The following is an 8,505-nucleotide window of genomic DNA, read 5'->3' on the forward strand; positions in this document are numbered from 1 at the left end:
AATGTGAGTTTATGGGATTTGAAAGGATGAAATAAAGAATACTTGCAAATAAGTCAAGCGGTCACAATTGCAAACCAACAAATGGCAAATTCAGAATTGATTTCACAAAGTTCTTGATTAAAGATTGGAGCAAACCTCCAGCTGGAACTGTGCAGACAAAAATCTTGGAAATATTTAAGGAACAGCTGGATGAGTTTCCCAGCCATGTGGAGACAACTTTGAGTTGTCAACAATGTAGCCTTTGAAAGAGGGAGGTCCCTGAGGGGCCAAGGTCAGAATCCATTTGGTTAGAGTTGAAGTGCAGGAATTGTATGATTGTGCTCCTGAAGTATTCTTTAAACAGTGAGAGAGAGAGAGAGGAGCAAACCTGAATTGAACTGAATAAACTTTATTGTCACACGTGCTCATGTGAGTACAGTGAAAAGTTTACAAGTTGCCACTTAAGGCACCATCTTATGTACAAAGGTACCTGCTGGGAAACCACAGAGATGTGCATGAACTACAGAATGGTGATACAGAGGGACTTCAATCATCAAAATATCAATTGTGATAATGTTAGAGTAAAGAATGAGGAGGGGGCGGAACTTCTGTTATGAATTCAGGGGAACTTCCTCAGTCAGCAAGTTCTCAGGCCAATCGGGAAGGTAGAATGCAATGCCAGGGAATGAGGTGGACTAGGCAGGCCACATGTCTTTTGGGGAAGAGTGATCATCGTACTATAAGATTTTGCTCAGGAATGTAGAATATCAAAGAACAATCTAAATTAGGACATCTAAACTCAAAGAGAACTTTGCTGAGATAGGACTTAATAAATGACTGTGCACGTTGACACCCAGGAGCATGCACACTAACAGCATTAAGCGCAAAAAATCCTTAACAAATAGGTAATAATGAAAAAAGAAATGAAAGATTATATCAGGTAAGAAAAATAAATTTAAAATAGAATTTTTATTTAAATGTTTAAAATAAGGCTTAATATTGTGCAGGGATGTGAGCATGTGAAGTAATAATTGACAGTGAGAATTGGCGATCGTCATTGGATCATTGGTGTCAGTGACATGCAGATGAGCCTGTGAGGTAAGCTGTGATGTCACTGTGACTGCAGTAGTCATGTGTCAGTGTTCTCAGAAGAAGTTTGACCCTCTACAGCTCAGATACCATCTTGTACAAAGTAGCAATAAACGATTTAACTTATCAAGAAGGCTGGCCTGAGTTTCTATAAAAACCTGAAGACCCCAAACTATGACACGATAAAACATGATGGCAACAGTGAAGACACACATATCTAGCGAGAGAGGGCTTTTCAATGACAACAAAGAACAGCCATGAGGGGAGCAGGTCCTCAGGAGATTTTCTGAATGGTTTGATGGCATCCTCAGAGTAATGTGAAGTCATTAAAGATTCACCTCAAGAGAGTTAAAATGAGGTGAGCTCTGAAGTGGCAGCATGCCTGTAATATCCAGGTAGTTCTTTCCACAACCCATCAATGCTACTGTAGGACCAGTACAGACACGTAAGCCTCATTATTGAACACACACACTTCAACTGGTGGTTTCAACTCCTTTGTTAACTATTTATTACATTTGGATAATCAATATCAGTGTAGGGCATTGGAAGATGATTTTATTTGCGACAAATTAGTGGTCAGTGCTCTCTGACAATAACTCTCTGATTTTTTTGTAATGTAAATAGGACTTAAACATTAGAGGTGGCAGTCCAACATACAAGGCAGGCTGAATAAAGAACACATAATCAGGATGTGATTCTATGGAATATTGAGGCTCAGTCCAAGCCCAAAAGTTGGTTTAGCCCAATGATGGCAACCTCATCCAATAAGAAGTCCACCAAAACTGAGGGGAAAGGCAGGAACCATTGTTTTGAAGGGCAGGCAATGTGGTATAAGCCAGTACTGCAGGAGACAAGATTGTCTGCAGAAGATGTCCAATACTTTCGGTGTGGTAGGTTTGATCAGTTTTTGCAGGTTTGCAAAGCAAAATTATCTTTTCAAATTAAATTGAGGAAGAAGAAGCAAAGAAAGATATGGAAGTTACAACTTCCTTAGCCACTTCAAAGTTGTGTATCTTACAGACCTTCTTGATGATTTGAAGATTTTAGAGTCTATTATTAAGAATGATATTGTAGGGTGATTGGAAATGCATGGTAAAAGAGGGCTGAGGGGTGGGGGTGGGGCCCATGCCTGACAAATCTGTTAGAATTCTTTCAGGAACTAATGAGCAAGTTAGACAAAGGAGAATGAGTGGATGTGATCTATTTGGATTTGCAGAAGGCCTTTGTTGGGCTGCTGCACAGGAAGCTGGTAAAGAAAATAAGAAAGTGGAGCTGCAGGAAGACAGGATTGTGAAGAAGGTGTTTGGTACGCTTGCCTTTATTGGTCAGTGCATTGAGTATAGGAGTTGGAGGTCATGTTGCAGCTGTATAGGCCACTTTTGGAATACTGCGTTCAATTCTGGTCTTCCTGCTATAGGAAGGATGTTGTGACATTGAAAGGGTTCAGAAAAGGACGTTGCCAGGGTTAGTGTGTTTGAACGAAAGGGAGAGGCTGAATAGGCTGTGGCAATTTTCCCTGGAGTGTCGGAGATTGAGTGGTGACCTTATAGAAGTTTATAAAATCATGAGGGGCATGGATAGGGTTTTTTCCCAGGGTAGGCGAGTCCAAAGCCAGACGGCCTAGGTTTATAGTGAGAGGGGAAGATCTAAAAGGGACCTAAGGGGCAACATTTTCACGCAGAGGGTGGTGTGCTTATGGAATGAGCTGCCAGAGGAAATGTTGGAGGCTGGTACAATTACAAGATTTAAAAGGCATCTGGATGGGTATATGAATAGGAAAGATTTAGAGGGATATGGGCCAAATGCTGGCAAATGGGACTAGATTAATTTAGGGTATCTGGTCGGCATGGATGAGTTGAACCGAAAGGTCCGATTCCGTGCTGTATATCTCTATGATTCTACATCCTATGGTGTTAGGGGCAAGGTTCTGCCGTTGATAGAGGATTGGCTACCTGGCAGAAGGCAGAAAGTGGAGATGGTTGAGTTACAGGATGGACCTGTTGACTAAGGGAGTTCTGCAGAGTCTGGGTTGGAACCACAACTATCCACGTTATACGTAAACGATCTGGACAAAGGAATTGAGGGTATTGTTAGTAAGTTTGCAGATGACACAAAGGTAGGTGGAGGTACAGGTAGTACTAAGGATGTGGGAGTCTGAAGAAACACTTGGACAGGCTGGGAGAGCAGGCAAAGAAGTGGCACATGGAATACAATGTGGGAGAGTGTGAGCTTGTGCACTTTGGTAAGAAGAACAGAGGCGTATTTTCTTCATGGGGATGGCCTTTGGAAATCTGAAGAACAAAGGGACTTATGAGTCTAGCTTAGGAATCTCTTAAGGTTAACATGCAAGTTCTGTAGGCAGTTAGGAAGGCAATGCAATGTTAGCATTCATTTTGGGAAGGCCAGACTACAACAGCAGAGATGTACTGCTGAGGCCACATAAGGTTATGATCAAACCGCAATTAGAATATTGAGAGTAGTTTTAGGTCCCATATCTGAGGAAGGATGTGCTGGCATTGGAGGGGGTCCTGAGGAGGTTCACTAGGATGATCCTACGAATGCAAGCTTGTTATATGAGGAGCTGTTGAGGACTTTGGGTCTGTACTCCTTGGAGCTTAGAAGGCTGAGCGGGGGAGGCTGATTCAAACTTACAGACTACTGAGAGGCCTGGATAGAGTGGACGCGGAGAAGATGTTTCCATTAGTAGCAGAGACTAGAACTTGAAGGAACAGCCTCAGAATGAAGGGATGACCCTTTAGAACTGAGATGAGGAAGAATTTCTTCAGCCACAGGGTGTTTAGGTTGTGGAACTCATTGGTGCAGAGGCCAGGTCATTGAGCTACTTAAGACAGAGATAGATAGGTTCTTGATTAGTAAGGGGTTCAAGGGTTATGGGGAGAAGGCAGGAGAATGAGGTTGAGAAACACATCAGCCACGACTGAACAGCAGAGCAGATTCGATGAGCCGACTGGCTCCTATATCTTATGGTCTTATGGGCAGTGAAGGCTAAGTCCTTGAATAGTTTTAAGGCAGAGTTAGATAGCTCTGTTATTACTTTCAGGGGTAGGCAGGAAAGGACTGGTCAGGTTAGTCATGATCTTATCAAGAGGTGGAGTGTGTTTATTAAGTGTCTGCTTCCTGCTTCTCATTCATATGTTCACATTGCAAGCTGCTGAGAGGGTTTTTGATAAAACCGATTGGCCTGTTGAGAATGCTTAAGAGCTGGTGTGGGGCTGAAGTCACACATCTATAAGAGACAGTGGGTTTCCTTACTTGAAGCACGTTGTCACGGCAGTGTTGACCCAACAGTGTGAGGAAATTGAAAAGTTGTACATTTTAAAAGATTATTGTGTTAGGGATTGACAGTTTTTATGTTAGTTGTTAGAATGTATCTTCAATCAGGTCAGGTGCTGTCAAACCACAAGTAGCTGGAAGCTGAGAGATAAAGAGATAAAACCCTATAAAAAGTACCTTGCACATTGTGTAAATAACCAATAAAAAAAAGAATAAATGGAAACAATGCGCAAGGGTATCAGAAAAACAGGCGAATGGCCATTGGATTCATAATGCAATTTGAAGAGATGGTACAGACACAATGGGCTGAATGGCCTCTGTCTGTGCCATTACTATTGTTGCAAAGTTGGGTAGAATATTTGTGAATTGGAAGGCCGGACGTTAGCATTTGATGTTCGTAAAATGATAGGGAGAAGAGTGTGTGTTAAGATGTGTTTTTTCTGGGCTTGGAGATTTTAAAATATGTCTGCAAGAAGCAGCAGGTGCACAGAGAATTCCAGAAATTCAAACATTTCTGTCAGGGGGTTGTATGGTTAGCAACCCAGGCAGTAGTTTGTTTAGGCATCCAGTTTGAATATCAGCCAATTAATTTAAACCAGGCACTTAGACACTAAAAACCAATTAAATTTAAATCTTGTGATTCTGACAACCTAGGACCAATCCTATTGTAAGGTATTGATAGGTCATCGAGGGTATAAAAGAAGAGAGCATTTGAAAATTGGTCTGAGAGCAATTCCATCTACTAGAGTTAACAATCCAACACCTCGAAAGAGAAAATCACTGGCTCTCACAGAATTCTCTAAACTCTCAGATTAACGATCTTCTAACTAAAAGTATAGTGGCATTCTTAGCTAATATTCCTGACACAAGAATTTGACGGAAAGAGGTGTTCCTAACACAAGAATTCAACGGAGAAAAGCATTTCTGATCTGACTGATGATCAGCAGAGAGAGAGCAGAGCATTTTGGAACACACATCCTGGCTGTAATTTTATGAGATTAAGTTTTAATTTTTTAAAAATTTTGGTTAATATAAGTGGGACTTGTGTTTATTGGAACAGAACACCATTAGAGTTTTATTTTATTAGGGAATAGTTAGCAGTTAAGGGGGAATTGTTTGTTTTTTTTAGTAATTCTGTTAATTTGTTCATGAGATAAATAAATTGTTACTTGTTTACAATAGAGTGAGTGAAAGGATTTCATTTCAGTTAAGCACTCCTTTATAACAGATTGAGGATGAGAGACAGCTATACCACTTTTCACACTTTTTTCAACAGATTATGAGATGAGGCAAGCCTCTCTGGGGTGTTTCGGTTTTAGTTATCAGAGCCAAGAAAAAACACATCATCTTTTAAAGGGACCCCACACCACACCCCCCATCATTTAACAAATGTCAGATTCTAACATTCTGCCTTCCAATCCACAATACTCCACTTAACTTTGCAACACAATTCTGCAAAAATGTTTGCTCATTTATAACAGTACAGTTTCCAACTCTCTTCTTTCAATCCCTAGGCTTGATAACAATGTACGGTACCAGCTGTCTGTGAACGGTTTATTCTTGCCACCACCCACGAGAGAGGCAGGAAGGTTGAAAAGCAGCGAGCTCACTCCAGTGCCTGAAAGACGCCTGCAGCAGTAAGAGGAGCAACAAGATTCACCACAGTCGCCCAGATGTGTAGAGGGACGGAGATAGCCGTACCCCTTCCCAAACTCCAGGTCCACACACAGAGTCTCGACCAGGCCATGTACTGCATTAACCAGCATCACAGCTTCAAACCATATCACATTGCCTCAGGATCTGTGAGAATCCAGACTGGGATCAGGTCAGGGCATTATTGTATACAATCAGCAGCAACTGCTGATTATTCTGATGGATTTCTGATGAAGATCAGAAGATCTATGATCTCCCTGAATGACTGTAAATTGGGAGAAAGGAGTGTGCAGGGGGACCTGGGTGTCTTTGTGCACCAGTTGCTGAAGGTAAGCATGCAGGTGTAGCAGGCTGTAAAGAAGGCAAATGGTATGTTGGCCTTCATTGTGAGAGGTTTCGAGTACAGGAGTAGTGATGTGTTGTTGCAGTTATACAGGGCCTTGGTGAGGCCCCACCTGGAATATTGTGTGCAGTTTTGGTCTCCTTTTCTGAGGAAGGATGCTCTTGCTCTTGAGGGAGTGCAGTGAAGGTTTACCAGGCTGATTCCGGGGATGGCGTGTCTGACGTATGAGGAGAGAGTGACTAGGTTGGGATTCTTTTTGCTGGAGTTCAGATGAATGAGGGGGAATCTCATAGAGACTTATAAAATTCGAACAGGACTAGACAGGGTAGATGCAGGGAGGGTGTTCCGATGATGGGTGTGTCCAGAAACAAGGGTTACAGTTTGAGAATTCAGTCTGGATGATTTAGGACAGAGATGACGAGACAGGTCTTCACCCAAACAGTGGTGAGCCTGTGGAATTCATTACCACAGGAAGTAGTTGATGCCAGAACATTGAATGTATTCAAGAGGTGGCTACATGTAGCATCTGGGACGAATGGAATCAAAGGTTATGGGGAGAAAGCAGGATTAGGCTATCAGCCGTGATTGTGATGAATGGTGGAGCAGGCTCGAAGGGTTGAATACCCTTTTCTAGCTTTAATCAGCAATGCAATAATGGACTGGGCAAAATTCAGTTGGTAAAGTCAGGGACTGGGGAGAGTATTGATTCTTATATAACTGACCACTACAGGACCCACATAACTGTAAATATTGGACATTGAAAGAGGAGCTCATAAGAGATTACATCATAGTGCAAGTGAGGAGGCGATGGCCCAGTGGTATTATGACTAGACTAGCCTCTCTGCTCCAATGATGCTGCTTGGCCTGCTGTGTTCATCCAGCCCTGCACCTTGTTGTCTCTATTAATCCAGAATCCCAGCTAATGTGCTGGGGACCAAAGTTCAATTCCTGTTATGGCAGATGGTGGAATTTGAATTCAATTAAAAAAAACTAGAATTAAATATTTACTGATGACCATGAAGCCACTGCCAATTGTCAAGAAAATAAACGCCATCTAGCTCACCAATACCCTTCAGGGAAAGAAAACTTTCATCCTCACCTTGTCATGCCTACATGTGACCCCAGGCTAACAACAATGTGGTTGACTTTGAACTGCCCTCTGAAATGTCCTAGCAAGCCACTCATTTTAAGGGCAGCTAGGGATAGGCAACAAATGCTGGCCAACCAGCAATGCCCATGTCCCACGAGTGAGTAAAAAAGTGCCAGATGAAGCTTTATCAGATTTCATACAAACCAAAGAGGACTTTATGTTGGCTTTCCAAAGCAGTGCCAAAAGCCAGACAGCCTAAGTTTGCGAACAAACCCAGCTATTCATGCTGGGCTTTTGGGTCAGGGGAGAGAGGCAGGACCACAGCACCAACTGCAACTCAGTCCAGTTAATCAATCACAGGGCTACTGAGGCACCAACAAGAAAACAGAAACCATGGGGTAATGGCACTGTCACCATCATCATTCCTTGACTTTGTTGTAGCAGGAAAGAGACTTCATTAACCTGAGACTTGCTCAGCCATTAATGCCAATGGCATGTGTGTCACAAGAGGAGCTATTTTGGGATCATTTGCTGTAGCAGGAGGGGATTTCCAAATATGGGGTGAATATTTAATACCACAGCACTCCAATCTGCAAGTGTCTGTGGGTTCGATGCAAATGGGATATATCCTTCTTAGTGGAATTGGCAGCTCCACAGCAGGATATCATTGCTAATGGTAGCACCTGATTTCTAAACCAGACACAGGAGACCGAGTGTCTGTTCTTTCCAAGATCACACTGTGGATGAAGTCTGAATTTCTCCAACTGTTTTCCATTCAACTTCATAGCATGGGAAGTATTCTACTGTGGGTGAAGGAGATATACATGCCACATTCTGATCTGATCATCCATGATCAGAATAAAAAGTGAAGCAGGTTCAATGGTCCACATGTGTCTCCCTTATGCTTTATTGAATCCATTGAAGCTATTGCTTACAACCTTGTGATTGGCAATAATACTATCAGGAGCATTTACATTTAAATTACACTCCCAATGCACACATGCATTCCTCAAGGTTTCTGAAATTAAGTCAAGAGAAGATCAGCTACTCATCACGA

The sequence above is a fragment of the Rhincodon typus genome, chromosome 32 (assembly GCF_021869965.1).
Source record: "Rhincodon typus isolate 14 chromosome 32, sRhiTyp1.1, whole genome shotgun sequence".
Classification (NCBI taxonomy): Eukaryota; Metazoa; Chordata; class Chondrichthyes; order Orectolobiformes; family Rhincodontidae; genus Rhincodon; species Rhincodon typus.